This window comes from Furipterus horrens, unplaced genomic scaffold (genome assembly GCF_987537825.1).
Source record: "Furipterus horrens unplaced genomic scaffold, mFurHor1.1.pri manual_scaffold_8, whole genome shotgun sequence".
In the NCBI taxonomy this organism is placed as follows: Eukaryota; Metazoa; Chordata; class Mammalia; order Chiroptera; family Furipteridae; genus Furipterus; species Furipterus horrens.
The window spans coordinates 60186320-60203330 of NW_028327178.1; positions in this window are offsets into that span (position 1 = coordinate 60186320).

Sequence of the window (17011 nt, forward strand, 5' to 3'; positions counted from 1 at the left end):
GTTTTTACTTGCATCTCTCTGATGGCCAATGATGTTGAGCATTTTTTCATGTGCCTATGGACCTTCTGCATGTCCTCTTTGGAGAAGTGTTTGTTCAGGTCCTTTGCCCATTTTTTAATTGGGTTGTTTGTTTTCTTGATGTTGAGTCGCATAAGCTCTTTATATATTTTGGAGATCAGTCTTCTGTCTGTGATATCATTGGCAAATATGTTTTCCCATATGGTTGGTTTCCTTTTCATCTTGCTGATGTTTTCTTTTGATGAGCAGAAACTTTTTAGTTTGATGTAGTCCCATTTGTTTATTTTTTCCTTTATTTCTCTTGCCTTGGGAGATGTATCCATGAAGATATCGTTACGTGTGATATCTGAAATTTCCCTGCCTATGTTTTCCTCTAGGACTTTTATGGTATCACGGCTTACATTTAAGTCTTTAATCCATCTTGAGTTTATTCTCGTGTGTGGTGTAAGTTGATGGTCTAGTTTCATTTTTTTGCACGTCCCTGTCCAGTTCTCCCAGCACCATTTGTTAAAGAGGCTCTTCTCACTCCATTTTATGTTCCTTCCTCCTTTATCAAAGATTAGTTGACCATAGAGGCCTGGGTTTATTTCTGGGCTTTCAATTCTGTTCCACTGATCTATATGTCTGTTCTTATGCCAGTACCAGACTGTTTTGATCACAGTGGCTTTGTAGTATTGTTTGATGTCTGGTATCGTGATTCCTCCTGCAGTGTTCTTCTGTTTCAAGATTGCTTTTGCTATTCGGGGTCTATTTTTGTTCCATATGAATTTCTGGAGGATTTGTTCTAGGTCTGTGAAATATGTCATTGGTATTTTAATAGGGATTACATTGAATTTGTAAATTCCTTTGGGTAGTATGGCCATTTTGATGATGTTGATTCTTCCCATCCAAGAACATGGTATCTGCCTCCATTTATTTCTATCTTCCTTAATTTCTTTCTTCAATGTTGCATAATTTTCAGTGTACAGGTCTTTTATCTCTTTGGTTAAGTTTATTCCTAGGTACTTTATTTTTCTTGTTGCTATAGTAAATGATATTTTCTTTTTTGCTTCTGTCTCTGAGATTTTATTGTTGGTGTACAGAAATGCCTTAGATTTCTGTATATTTATTTTGTGCCCTGCTATTTTGCCAAATTCACTTATTATATCAAGTAGTCTTTTAGTGGAGTTTATAGGGTTTTCTAGGTATACTATCATGTCGTCTGCAAATAGTGATATTTTTACTTCTTCTTTCCCAATTTGGATGCCTTTTATTTCTTTTTCTTGTCTGATTGCTGTGGCTAGGACTTCCAACACTATGTTGAATAGAAGTGGGGAGAGTGGACAGCCTTGTCTAGTTCCTGATTTCAGGGGGAATGCTTTCAGTTTTTGTCCATTGAGTATGATGTTGGCTTCAGGCTTCTCATATATAGCCTTAATTATGTTAAGGTATGCTCCCTCTATTCCCATTTTGCTGAGCGTTTTCTACATAAATGGGTGTTGTACTTTATCAAATGCTTTTTCTGCATCTATAGATATGATCATGTGATTTTTGTCTTTCATTTTGTTTAGGTGATGTATTATATTTATTGATTTGCGAATATTAAACCATCCTTGCATCCCTGGGATGAATCCCACTTGATCATGGTGTATGATCTCTTTGATGTATTGTTGGATCCTGTTTGCCAAAATTTTATTGAGGATTTTAGCATCTATGTTCATCAGTGATATTGGCCTGTAGTTTTCTTTCTTTGCTGTGTCTTGACCAGGTTTTGGGATGAGGGTAATACTGGCTTCATAGAAAGAGTTTGGGATTTTTCCCTCTTCTTGGATTTTCTGGAATAGTTTGAGGAGGGTAGGCATTAGTTCTTCCCTAAATGTTTTGTAAAATTCACCTGTGAAGCCATCCAGTCCAGGGCTTTTGTGTGCAGGGAGATTTTGGATTACTGTTTCAATTTCCTTCTTTGTTATTGGTCTGTTGAGACTTTCTACTTCTTCTTGATTCAGTTTGGGAAGGTTATATGTTTCTAGAAATCTGTCCATTTCTACTAGGTTGTCAAATTTCTTGCCATATAGTTGTTTGTAGTAATTTCTTATAATTGTTTGTATTTCTGAGGTATCAGTCGTGATTTCTCCTCTTCCATTTCTGGTTTTGTTTATTTGGGTCTTCTCTCTGTTTTTCTTAATGAGCCTGGCTAGAGGCTTGTCAATTTTGTTTATTTTTTCAAAGAACCAGCTCCTAGTTTGTTGATTTTTTGGATTGTTCGTTTCGTTTCTATGTCGTTTAATTCTGCTTTGATGTTGATGATTTCCTTTCTTCTTTTTGCCCTAGGCTTTGTTTGTTGTTGCTGTTCTAGTTCTTGTAGCTTTATGGTTAGGTTTTTTATTTGAGATTCTTCTAGCCTTTTCAGATATGCCTGCATTGCTATGAACTTCCCTCTTAGGACTGCTTTTGCTGTGTCCCATAGGTTTTGGGCTGTTGTGTGTTCATTGTCATTAGTTTCTAGAAATTTCTTGATTTCCTCTTTGATGTCATTGTTAACCCATTCATTATTTAAGAGCGTGTTATTCATTCTCCATGACTTCGTGTGTCTTTAATTTTTTTCCCTGAGGTTGATTTTTAGTTTCAAGGCATTGTGGTCTGAAAAGATGCTTGATAGGATTTCAATTTTCTTGAATTTGTTGAGGCTTGTTTTGTGTCCTATTATGTGGTCTACCTTTGAAAATGTCCCATGTGCCTTTGAAAAGAATGTATATTTTGCTTCTTTGGGGTGAAAAGTTCTATATATATATCAGTTAAGCCCATGTGGTTTAGTGTGTTGTTCAATGCCTGTATATCCTTGGTGTTTCTTTGCTTGGATGATCTGTCTGTTGTTGATAATGGAGTGCTGAAGTCCCCTACTATGAGTGTGTTGTTGTTAATATCCTTCTTGTGGTCTTCTAGTATTTGCTTTATGTATTTGGGTGCTCCTATGTTGGGTGCATATATGTTTATCAGTGTTATATCTTCTTGATGAATCGTTCCTTTAAGTATTATGAAATGTCGTTCTTTGTCTCTTTTTATTGCCCTTGCTTTGAAATCCGTTTTGTCTGATAAGAGGACTGCTACCCCAGCTTTTTTTTCAGGTCCATTTGCTTGGAATATTTTTTTATATCCCTTTACTTTCAGTCTATGTAAATCTTTTGTTTTGAGGTGTGTTTCTTGTAGACAGCAAATATGTGGGTCCTGTTTTCTTATCCATTCCGTTACCCTATGTCTTTTAATGGGAGCATTTAATCCATTTACATTTAAGGTTATTATTGACATGTATTTATTCATTTCCCTTTTGTATCTCTGTTCCTCTACTCTTTTTTTGTTTTTTCTCTTCCTTTTTCTTAGAATATTCCCTTTAGCATCTCTTGCAATGCTGGTTTGGTGGAGATGTAGTCTTTTAGTCTTCCTTTGTCTGAGAAACTCCTTATTTCACCTTCTATTTTGAATGAGAGCCTTGCTGGGTAAAGTATTCTTGGTTGTAGGCCTTTGTTTTTCATTGCTTGAAATATTTTTGACCATTCCCTTCTGGCTTGTGATGTTTCTGTTGAGAAATCGGTCGATAGCCTTATTGGAGCTCCCTTGTAAATTATTTGCTCTTTTTCTCTTGCTGCTTTTAGGATTCTCTCTTTGTCTTGGAATGTTGCCATTTTAACTATGATGTGCCTTGAAGTGGATTTTTGGGGGTTCCTCTTGATTGGAACTCTCAGTGCTTCTTGGACTTGCATAGCTTTTTCTCTCATCAGGTTCGGAAAATTTTCTGTCACTATTTCTTCTATCAGATTTTCAATTCCATGCTCCTTTTCTTCTCCCTCTCTTATTCCTATGATCCTTAAATTATTTTTTCTAATGCTATCCTGTAATTTCCTTACATCTTGTTCATATTTTTTCAATCTTTTTTTCATTTTGCTGTATCATTTGAGAATTATTACCTACATTATCCTCTAACTCACTAATCTGATCCTCTGCTTTGCTTAGTCTGCTTTTGACTGATTCTACTCTGTTTTTCAGTTCAGAGATTGCATTCTTCATTTCTTCCTGGTTCTTGTTGATAGTTTCTATGTCTTTTTTTATGCTGGTGTAGTTCTCTGCAAGTTCCCTGTAATTTTCTTGGAGCTGTTGGTAACTTCCTTGGAGGTTGTCATAGTTGTTTTTGAGGTTTTCGAGCATATTGAGCTTCTTCACCATAGTTTTGAATTCAATGTCTGACATCTGGTCTATGTCTATTCCATCTACCTCTCTTTCTGGGGATTCCCCTTTTCTTTTCATTGAGAGGTTGTTTCTGCGTCTTACCATGTTGGATTCTTCTTGTTTGTTTTTGTTATTTGGATTTGTCTGCTTTGCCTTCGCACCTTTGTGGTATGAGATTTTTATGGTAGATCTGGTGGATTCAGTGGTGCAGTCTCTTTGATCTCCTGAGCCTGATGTTCTTGGGGTATCTTTTATATCGTTTGTTTATGCTGTCTGGTTATATTTCAGATTTTTTGTTGTTGTTGTTAGGATATTCCTTCTGGCTTGTTGATTGGGAGTCACTCTATCCACTTTATCTCGAATTCTTTTGTGGAGATGTCAGTTCAGCCTTCTTGTGTCGTCTTCTTTTTCTGCGTCCACAGCTGGTCTAATGTGATGGGTCAGAGATTCCTATTCCTTGCAGCAGTGGTGCGCGCGAGGTGGCCGGCAAGGTGCAATGCAAGGCAGCCAAGAGCCCACCTCAGGTCTGCCACGCCGCGCTCCAGGAAAGCAGGCCACGCCGCACTTTGGGGAAGCTGGCAAGGTGTTTTTGTTTTTTTTCACTCAAGCATCAGTGCGCGCCCAAGGCAGCTGGGGAACTAAGCTCAGGCCTGCCATGCCACGCTCCCAGAAAGCAGGCCGTGCCAAGCTCCAGGAAAGCCCTCCAGGTGTTTTTTTGGCTCGAACACCGGTTTAGCGCCCAAGGCGCCTGGGGAACTAAGCTCAGGCCTGCCGCGCCTCGCTCCTAGAAAGCAGGCTGCGCCAAGCTCCGGGAAAGCCCTCCAGGTGTTTTTTTGGCTCGAGCACCGGTGCGTACCCAAGGCGGCTGGGGAACAAAGCTCCAGACTGCTGCGCCGCGCTCCTAGAAAGCTGGCCGCTCCTAGAAAGCTGGCCGCGGCCACACTCCGAGGAAGCCAGCCGTGCTGCGCTCCAGGAAAGCCCTTGAGGTGTTTTTTGGCTCGAGTGCTGGTATGCACCCAAGAGGCTGGGGAGCTAGCCTCAGGCCTGCAGTGCCGTGTTCTGGGCGTTGGTCTTTCGGCTCTTAGGGCAGGGCTGCAGACACTTGTGCTCAGTAGAAGTGAGTGTCTGTGAGTCCTGCTGCCCACCGTTCCCGCACCTCCTGAGCGGGCACGCGCAGAGCCTGGGCAAGTGCTCTGCGCTCTGGATTCTGGCCTGGTACTTTGGCCTGGAGCCCACTGGGCTGGCCAGGGGCGACTGCGCACAGTCTTCTGCGTGTCCAGTGGGCCCTCCCTGTGCCCGTTGGGTCACTGATTTTATGTCTGTTGGCATGTGTCTGAGGGCCACCTGGACGCACAGCCCTGTGCACCTGGGCCAGTGAATGAGGGCACTTCCCTATGCGCGCTCCCTCGACCCAAGGGGAGGGTTGGGGAGTGGATGAGCGCACGACTGCGCCTGTGCTCCTCAAGAATGGCCTACCACCCCCAAACTTTCCTCCCCTCTCCACCATTCACTAGAGAAAAGTATAAAGGAGAATTATGTTCTCACTTGCCTGGCAGCATGCTGTCTCCTGTCCTTCAGAGCCAATGCCACTTGGTCGAGTCCGGTCTCTGCCAGCAAGCAGAGATCCGCTCTCCTCCCAACTCCTCTCCCGGGCCAGCCTGTGGTCCCCAAAAAGCCTTTGTGTCCTTCTAGCCGCAGCTCCGGCAGCCGCCCCAGTCAGGAATCCCGTTTTGTCCCCTTTTTCTCCGCTATCCTCACTAAACAGGTTGTTCCCAGATGAATTTTCTCTAATCCAGCAGTGCCTTGGCTCGACTCCTGCCAGTGTCCAGCTGCTCACTGAGATGTTCTGTCTGCAGTTAGCCCAAACTGCAGAAGGGTCTCAGGAGCCTGAAACCTCAGCCTCTCCTCACTCCTCCGCCATCTTCCTCCCCCTCTCTTAACTTAAAACTTTAAATGCAGGGACACGATTGTGTAAACGATGAAACTGCTAAGAAGTGGAGATAGTAAGGTAAGCCAGAAATGAGTAGCAGGAAGCTGCTACCTCCCTTAGGGCTGCAGAGACAAAGGGAGGAGGTGGTATATTCTAAGTCTAGGGCCTGCTGTGACCCAGAGGATGCTGAGAGCTGGAGCCACAGAAGGGACATAGCCACAACCAGAGATGCCACCTGAGACAGGGAAGAAGAGGGAGAAACACTGTTTTCTCTGTTTCTCCTGCTCCTTTGGCTGAATCCAGCAGGGAACCAGCTGGCAAGGGACTCTGGGAAATTTATCCTGCAAGGATAGGCTCCCAATCCCCTGCCACATAATACAGAACAGAGCAGGGAAGAACAAGGGATTGCTTTGAAGACAAACTAGCTAGAGTTGGCAATGGGATCTTGTCTGTGCTGTTTTCTGTATCAGAGTTTCAAAGACATAGCCTGCCACATAGTAGGATCTCATTAACTAATGAACAAATAGATTTGGGTTCTCAATTCATTTTATCACATGCAGAAAGCTACTTAGAGTTCACAGAACAGCTTTAGTCCCTTGAAGGCATCCTGGGTGACAGGTCCACAGAGGCAGGTGCATCTCAGGCAGGCAGTATGACTACAGAGTTCTGCTTGGCCAGCACTTGAGAAGAGCATCCCAATTCAAGGATTCAGCTTAACTTGCTTCAACTCCTGTCCAGTGGGAGCTGCCCTCTTCTCAGCCTCTGTAAGCACCAAGCATCCTCCGTGATGAGTGTTTCTCCCACTAGGATGGGGAAGCACATCCTCACCAGAAAGAGAGAGAGAGAGACAAAGAAACAAAGAGACAGAGAAAGAGAGACTGAGATACAGAGATAGAGACAGAGAGAGAAACAAAGGGACAGAGGGATAGAGACAGAGAGACAGACACTGAGAGACATAGACTCAGAGACAGAGAGATCGTGAGAGAGGTAAAGAGCCATGTAAACAGGCTGCTTTCTGCCTGCCATTGCCCTGAATACACTAACAATGGGCACAGGATGGTCTCAGCCTATAGTAGAACATGCTCAGGCAAGAACTGTGGGAAGCACATGGGTGCTAAAAGAGGGTCTTCCAACCCTGGCAAAAAAAAAATTATGATATTGCCCCGCACAGGAATGGGCAACTTTATCCATATCTTGTAGAAAAATTTGAAGGATTGACTGGTAGGTCCAAATGTGGGTGGAGAGGCAGAGTAACATGCACTCAGTGAGCTATTGGTGGGATCAAATATGTGTAACTACACTTTGGAGAGGGATTTGGTGATACTAATGAAGAGATCCATACTTGTCAACTAGGCAGTTCCACTCACAGGTAAAATTCTCGGCAGCACCAATTAAAATATCCATAACCACAGTAACAACACTCCTGGAAACAAGCCAAAAGTCTGTTCACAAGGGGAAGGATAAAGGAATCATGTTATACCACACAGCAATAAAGCCACACATCAGTGTGGAGGAATCTCACCAGCAATATGGTGTGAGAAAAAAACAAGTCACATGACAATACATGTAGATTCCATTTAAATAGTGTTAAAAACAGGTAAAACACTTGTTATATATTCTAGGTTTTTGTATACATGTTTGTGCACAGGGCTAGGAATACAAAATTGGGGTATACAACATTTAGAGGGAGACTTAAGAGATCTTCAGGAGTAGTGTTAATGCAAAAGGTTGTCATGGACAGGTGTTAGAACATGCATGGGTCCTGAGCCAGCCTGAAATGTCACACTAGCCAGCTCTTGGCAGGTGGAGAAAATCGCAGTGCCCAACCTGACAATGAATTTGCACTCAATAAATTGTAGCTATTATTTGCCCTCATTTTATAGGTGGCTGGAAACCCAGGGAGGGAGGCCAATTGCATAGGGAAACACAGTCTGTGGGGTCAGAGAGATGGGCCTTGACCCAGGCCTCTTGGCTATTTCTACCTCTCAAAGTTGCAACTTAATATTCAGTGCTTTTCAATTCTGCCCAGGACTTCTAGCAATAATTTTCCTTTTGAACAGGAGAGAAACATAAGAGTTTGTCTCGTTTTTCTCTGGTTGGGCTGAACTGTGTCCACCCAAAATTCCTATGTTGAAGTCCTAACCCACAGTAGCTTAGAAGGTGACTGCATTTGGAGACAAGTCTTTTAAAGAGGTAATCAGGATGAGATGAGTTCATATGGGTGGGCCCTAATTCAAAAGGCCTCATGTCCTTGTAAGAACAGGAGTTAGGACACACACACAGAGGGACAGCCAAGTGAACATACAGGATAAAGATGGCTGTCTGCAAGCCAAGAAGAGAGGCCTCAATGAAAATAACCATGCTGAGAACTTGATTTTAGACTTGCAGCCTCTAGAACAGTGAGGAAATAAATGTCTGCTATTTGAGCATCCTGGGTTGTGCTACTTGTTATGACAGTCCTATAAAATGAATACATGCTCTTTGAACAAACTAGTGCTGGAACTATGGTATGTGGGTGTGTAGCAACTCACTGGAGAGCATGTGGTGAGATGTCATAGAAAAAACTAGCACTCAGCGGATGCTGAGCAGGAAGGAAAAAAAGAACCTGGGTCTCTGAGGACATCACAGAGCTGCCACACCAAGCTTAGAGTATCTACCTCTGGACTTGTTACCTGAGGAAATTAAATATCTGTAGTGTCTAAGTCATTTCTAGTTGCCTTGAAAGTACCCTAAGTGACCCAAATCCTCACTTGAATGGCAGCAGTGGTACCTCCCACCAAGGCTGTTGTTCTTTTCTGTTTTCTCTCCTGGAATTCAAGGACCCACTCTGAGTTTCCAAGCTGAGTTCAAATACCACTTCTTCAGCTAAATGGACATGACAACCAAATGCACTGTGTGATCCTCAATTAAGTTCTAGATCAGTTCAGAAATAGCTACAAAGGACATTTTTGGGACAGTTAATGACATTTAAATATGGATTATGGGGTTTGAATTGTATCAGTGGTAATTGCCTCGATTTTAATAACTGTGATAAGTTTATGTTAAGAGAATGCCCTTGTTCTTAGGAAATACACACTGAAATATGTGCTAATAAATGGGCATTGTGTCTCCAACATACTCTCAAATGTTTCAGAGAAAATATGCATATATACATGTACATATTAATATACAGAGAATGATAAATCAAATAGGACAAAATGTAAACAATAGATAAATCTATCTGAAGAGTATATGAGAACTTATACTGAAGTTAAAAGTTATCCAAAATAAAAAATATCTATTTTCTACAAAAAATAGTCCCTCCATACTTTGTCCTCCAGCACAGCCTCTCCCCACACATAGGACATCCTGGGCCCATGCCTCTGGCTCTTGTCTCTCTGGCCCCACTTAGCATCTAACATTCAAAGACCATATATTTTCACAGATGTGCATCAGCAAGACTAAAGCACAGGCATTCAATTGGTTGCATATGTTAAAAAGGGGGGGGGGATTTATTGGCTCATAGAACCAAAACCTCCAGGGTGGACTCTTCCAGGCAACTTGAATTGGGGCACATATCACATTTACACATGAGCACAGTCTCCTTTATGATAGGCTCTGTCTTCATGGTTGCAAAATGGCCACAACAGTTCCAGCGCCTACATCTTTTCATGCCCAAGCTCAGCAGAAAGAATATGAGATCTTTTTCCATAAAAATTTCTTCGGCAAATTTTTATCAGATTTAATAGGGTCATATGCTCATCCCTGAATTGGCCTCTGTGACCAGGAGCACACAGTGATCAGGCTGCCCCAACCTAAGTCATGAGTTCACCCTGAGCAACTGACTGGGGGCAGGGCAGTTACCCCAATGGAAAATGGGGATATAGTTTTTCAGAAAAATAGGAATGGATGTTGGGTGGCAAAACCCACAGAAGCCCACCCCAACTCACTCCTGACAGTCCAACATCCATAAGCATCCTTCCCATGTTCACTTCTGAGGGAATTGTGGTAGACAGAATTATGCCTCTAAAAATGCCCCCTCTAATTTCTGGAAACTATTAATGCCTGTAAATTTGTTCTTTACATAGTCAAAGGGATTTTCCATATGTAAAGTTACTAATTAGTTGACCTTAAAAGAGGGAGATGATCCTAGCTTATACTGGTGGGCTCAGTGTAATCATGTGAGCCCTTAAAAGAGAGAACTTTCCCTGGCAGTTGGCGAAAGAAGAAATCATAAGAGGAAGTTAGAGAAAGCTAGCAGAAGGGAAAAAATTATTCAGCTCTCAAAAAGGATTTGAAGCATGTTGCTGCTTTGAAGATAGAGGGGGTCACTTGGGAAACAAATAGGGACCCCAGTTCTACAACAACAAATAATTGTGCCAACAATTTCAATGAGCAGTAGTCTCATACCCAGTGAGGCTCCAGGAAAGAGCCCAATCTGCCAACACCTTTATTTCAGTCTTGGGAGACCTTAAGAAGATAACCTAATTGAATCATGCTCTGCTTAAACCCTTTACCCATAGAAACTGTAAGACATAATACTAAATAAATGTTGTTTTAAGCCTCTAAGTGTGTAGTAACTTGTTACAGCAGCAGTGGAAAAAGGAAGACTAGAAGCAACACACTGTCTCTTCCTGTTACACATCCAGCCCCAGCACTAGGACTCCAATGATCCAGTGCTGAGGTCTAAAATTAACACTCCATCACCATTAACATGACCTGTTCAGAAAGAAAAAGAAAAATATATCAACACCCATGAGAGAGGGTAGATGACCTCAGCAGTGGGTCTTAGCCCATAGTACATCTCAAGGCTTGCTAGCAAGAATCTTGGGAAATGTTTGACATAGAATTCCCGTATGACTTAGCAATGCAACTCCTAGTTATGTACCCCAGACCCATAAAAACATGTGTCCAAACAAACACTTGCACACTAATGTTCATAATAGCATTGTTCATGAGAGCCAATAAAAAGTGGAAACAACTCAAATGCCAACCAACTGATAAATGAATATAATGGAATATTATTTGGTCACAAAAAGGAATGAAGTACTGACAAAAGCTATGACATAGAAAAGCAGATTAGTGGTAAATGGGTATACCATGGATTTTAGTATATGCACAGAGTTGTAGAACTATTACCAGTCTAAATTTAGAAAATATTAATCATCCCCCAAAGAAACCCTGTACCCATTAGCAATTATTCTCCATTCCCTGATTCCCCAGCCCCTGTTAACTGCTAATCTGAGTTTTGACTCTTTTATGGACATATCATACAAATGGAAGCTTACACTCTATGATCTTTTGAAACTGGCATCTTTCAGTTAGCATAATGTCAAAGTTCATCCACGTTTAGCAAATGTCAGAACTTCTTCATGAGTTTCTTGGTCAGCCAGTTCAATTACCCCAGTTCTGCTCTTTGAGAGGCTGTTCTCTGCCCACTCTTTTCCATGGCCATGTCTGAGACAGGCATTGAGGTTTTCATTTCTTTAGTAGTTAGTTTCTGATGGTGTACATTCTAGAAATTAGAGATTGCTTAGGCTTAGAGATAATGTGACATACTCATTTGTTTGTTTTTGCCAGACTCAGATTTTTTCTGGCAGTGCAACCCCATCAAAAACTTATTAGGTTCTTTCCCCTCTTTATTTTCTTTATAAAAACACATTGTGGACTTCTGGCCAAGATGGAGGCTTAGACTGACATGCTTGGTCTCCCTCTACAACTAGAAAGGAATACAACTACCTCAAAACAAAAGATAACTAGAAATTCCAGAAAATAAAACTACATGGAAGCCCAACGTACGAAGTTATAAACTTCGGACAGGTAAGAAGAGCGAAAGTTGGCGGTGCTGTCTGCAGTAGCACCAGGGACAGCAGCAGGGAGAGCAATCCTGGCTGCAGTCCAGCCACAGCAGCCCCCGACCCCAATGCTGGGAAAAGCAGCCACTGCATTGCCTCGGACGGTGAGGCCCAGAGGGTGGGAGGACAGATCCAGGTCTTCCAGAGGAGAATAACGGCAGGAATTCATCTTGGACCCCCGCCCCCACACAAAGCACCACAGCACTGTGAAATAGGTTGCGGATAGCCACCGGTCACTGGGTGACGACAAAGCACCACAACACAGCAAAAAAGGTTGCTGGATCGCCGTCGGTTGCTGGGTAGTGACGACAAAGGGCCACAGCGTGGCGGAAAGTTTGCGGATCTCCACCAGTTGCTGGATTGTGACGAGTACACAGGCTCTGCCCCCTATAGCTGGCCCAAGAAAGCAAAACCCAAAACTGTCAAAATGAGGCAGACAACTATAGAAATCCCGGTGGCACAGCTCACCAGGCAACAGATAAAGAATCTGACAGATGAACAAATAAGAAACCTGTCCAGGCTCAGTTCAGAGCCATTGTTATAAGGTGGCTTACAGAATTAACAAAAGATTTGGAAAAAGATGAGAAAGGATTGAAAACCACTCATACTGAAAAGAACAAAAACATGGACGAGACAAATGGTGAGGAAATAAAATCTAGAGTTCAAATCAACAAACCGGAACATACAGAAGGAACAAACAGTCAACCAGTGCAGAGAGAGGAAACAGGAAGCAAGGAAAGTGAGAAGAGGATCAGAAACCTCTGGGACAGCTATAAGAGATCAAACATAAGAATTATAGGATTGCCAGAGGGCAAAGAAGAAGAACTAGAAATTGAAAAATTAAGTGAAAATATAATAAAGCAGAACTTCCCAAACTTGGGGAAGGAAATAAACGTACAGGTCCAGGAATTACAGAGAGTTCCAGAAAAACTGGACCCAGGGAGAACCACTCCAAAACACATTATAATCAAATTGTCAAAAGTTAAAGATAAAGAGAGAATCTTAAAAGCAGCAAGAGAGAAAAGAATCATGTACAAAGGGGTCCCAATCAGACTATCAGCTGACTTCTCAAGGGAGACCCTGCAGGCAAGAAGGGACTGGCAAGAAATATTCAAAGTAATGAAAAGCAAAAGCCTACAACCATGAATACTCTATCCAGAGCAATTGTCATTCGGAATAGAAGGGCAGAGAAAGTGCTTCCAGGACAAAGTAAAACTGAAGGAGTTCCTCAGATCCAAACCACTATTATATGAGATGTTAAAGGGACTGGCTTAGAAAAAGGAGGATCAAAACTATGAACACTAAAATGAAAACTGCATCACAAGAACCAACAAGAGAAGCTAGGGAATTGAAACAAAGGCAAACTAAATAGGCAAAGAGAGTGGAAAAAGAACTATAGGTATGGGGAACATATTTGGGGGAGGTCAGAAGGGAGGGATAAGGGAGGGAGATGGTACGGGAATTAAGAAGCATAGCAGGAGGGAATGGAGTAGACAGGAAGAGGTTAAGAAGAACTATATGCACAACCAATGGACATGGACTAAAAGGGGGGGACAATGGGAGGGAGGGGGGCCACCGGGCAGAGGGGAGCAGAGGGAAGGGAAATTGGGACAACTGTAACAATATAATCAATAAAACATATTAAAAAAAACATTGTGAAATATTTTAGGCACACAAAAGATTAAACAGAATAACATAAAAACACCTATGTATGCGATACCTAGCTTAAGTATTAAAACCAATACAGTTGTCAGGAATTCACCAAGTACTAGAAGAAAATGTAACACTGTTTGTTTGTTTGTTTTGTAACTTTGGATTAGGGAGGAAATTTCTAAGCATTGCATAGAAAGCAGAAGATATAAAGAAAAGGATTAATTCATTGGGCTACATTAAAAGTTACAAGTCCTGGATAGTAAAAGACACTATAAACAAATTTTAAAGGCAAACAATTGACTGGGAGAGACTATTTGCAATGCATACAATGAAGTAAGAGTCTATATCTATAAAATGCAAAGTGCTTCTAAAATCAATAAGAAAAAGACAAACAACCCAGTAGAAAAATAGGCAATTCACACAAGAAGAAATATAATGGTCAATAAACATATGAAAAGCAACTATGCCCTCATTTATAATCAAGTAAATACAAAATAAAAACAAGATACCATTTTTAATTAGCAGATTTGCCACACAAAAATAATTACACAAGTAACAAGAGTGATAACATCCTTCAATGGCTAGCCTATGGAAAAGTAAATCCTTGTTCTCCTATTGGTGGGAATATAAATTGATATAATCTTTTTGGAAGAGCAGTTAACTAAAATTTATCTAAATTTTAAGTGCACATATCCACAATTACATGATTAGTAAAATATTATTCAGTAATACTAGTAATAAAAAAATAAATATGCAAACTTCATTTGTAATAGCAAAAATATTGAAAAGAGCATAATGTTCACAATATGGACAGGTTAAATAGATTATGATACAACCATTATTTGACTTGTTAGACAGCTTTTTAAATGGATGAGTTAGGCACGTATGTGTTGTCAAACACTGTTCACGATTTATCTCAAGGGGGAAAAACCAAGTTATAGAAGAATAGATATATTACAATCTCATTACTATTAAAAATCTTATATAATGTGTATAGATATTCCTTAAGGTTGTCTGAGTGGCATTGTTTGAATTGTAATAATAAACATTTATTTTGTTATCCAGAAAACAAGAACTTTTATTAATTAATTTATTGTTTTTTCTATTACAGTCGTCCCACGTTTTCCCCTATTGCTCCCCGCCCCCCACCAACCCCTTCTTTCACAGTCAATCCCCAACCCATTGTCCATGTCCATGGGTCATTTATACTACTTCCTTCACTAGACCCTTCCCCTTCTTTCCCTCCTTCTCTCCGCCCCCTCCCCCTTGGTCACTGTCAGTCTGCTCCTTGTTTACATGCCTCTGGTTCAATTTTGCTCATTTGTTTGTGTGGTTCATTAGTCTCCTGTATTAGGTGATATCATATGATGTTTGTCTTTCATTGCCTGGCTAATTTTGCTAAGCATAATTCTCTCCAGTTCCATCCATGTTGTTGCAAATAGTAGGAGTTCCTTCTCTCTTTCTACTGCATGCTATTCCATTGTGTAAATGTACCACAGTTTTTTGACCAACTCATCCATTGATGGACACTTAGGCTGTTTCCAGCACTTGGCTACTGTAAAGTGTTGCTATGAACATAGAGGCACATAGGTTCTTTGAATTGATGTTTCAGGATTCTTTGGGTATAAACCTAGCAATGGAATTACTAGATCAAGAGGCATTTTTATTTTTAGTTTTTTGAGGAAATTCCATTATTTCCACAATGGCTGAACCAGTCTGAATTCCCACCAACAGTGCACTAGGCTTCCCTGTTTTCCACATCCTCAACAGCACTTGTTGTTTGTTGATTTGTTTATGATGATCATTCTGACTGGTGTGAGGTGATTTCTCATTGTGGCTTTAATTTGCATCTCTGTGATGGTTAGTGATGTTGAGCATTCTTTCATGTGACTATGGGCCCTCTGTATGTCCTCTTTGGAGAAGTGTCCATTCAGGTCCTTTCCCCGTTTTTTAATTGAATTACCTATTTTCTTGGTGTTGAGTCATATGAGTACTCTATCTATTTTGGAGATCAAGCCCATGTCTGAGGTATCATTGGCAAATATGCTCTCCCATACAGTTGGTTTCCTTTTTATCTTACTGATGTTTTCTTTCACTGAGCAGAAACTCTTTAGTTTGATGTAGTCTGATTTGTTTATCCTTTCCTTTATTTCCCTTGCCCTAGGAGGTATATTGGTGAAAATATTGCTGCATGGAATATCTGAAATTTTACTGCCTATGATTTTCTCTAGGACTTTTATGGTGCCATGGCTTACATTTAAGTCTTTGATCCATCTTGAATTTATTCTGGTGTATAGTGTAAGTTGGTGGCCTAGTTTCATTTTTTTCCATGCCCTGTCTAGTTCTCCCAACACCATTTGTTGAAGAGGCTGTTTTTACTCCATTTTATGCTTCTTCCCCCTTTGTCAAATATTAATTGACCATAGAGACCTGGGTTTATTTCTGGGCTCTCTATTCTGTTCCATTGATCTATATGTCTGTTTTTATGTAAGTGCCAGACTGTTTTGATTAGTGTGACCTTGTAGTATAGTTGATATCAGGTATTTTGATTCCTCCTACTGTGTTCTTCTGTCTCAAGATTGATGAAGCTACTTGGGGTCTTTTTTGTTCCTTATAAATTTTTGAAATATTTATTCTAGGACTGTGAAATATGCCATTGGTATTTTAATAGGGGTTGCATTGAATCTATAAATTGCTTTGGGTAGTATGGACATTTTAATGATGTTGATTCTTCCCATCCATGAACATGATATGTGCTTCCATTTATTTGTATCTTCCTTAATTTCATTTTTCAGGGTTCTATAGTTTCCTGAGGATAGATTTTTTTTACCTCTTTGATTAAGTTTATTCCTAAGTACTTTATTTTTCTTGTTGCTATAGTAAATTGGAATTTTTTCTAGTTTCTGTCTCTGAAATTTCTCTGTTTGTGTACAATAATGCCTTTGATTTCTGAATATTTACTTTGTATCCGACTATTTTGCCAAATTCACTTAGTATGTTGAGCAGTTTTTTGTGGAACCTATAGGGTTTTTTATGTACACTAGTATGTCATCTGCAAATAATGACAGTTTTACTTCCTCTTTTCCAATTTGGAGGCCTTTTACTCCTTCTTCTTGTCTGATTGCTGTGGCTAGAACTTCCAAAACTATCTTGAGAAGGAGTGTAGAGAGTAGATACACTTGTCTTGTTCCTGATCTTAGGGGGCAAGCTTTCAGTTTTTGCCCATTGAGTATGATGTTGGCTGCAAGTTTCTTGTACATGGCCTTTATTATATTGAGGTATGCTCCCTCTACTCCCACTTTGCTGAGTGTTTTTGTCATAAATGGGTGTCGTATTTTATCAAATTCTTTTTCAGCATCTATTGATATAATCCCGT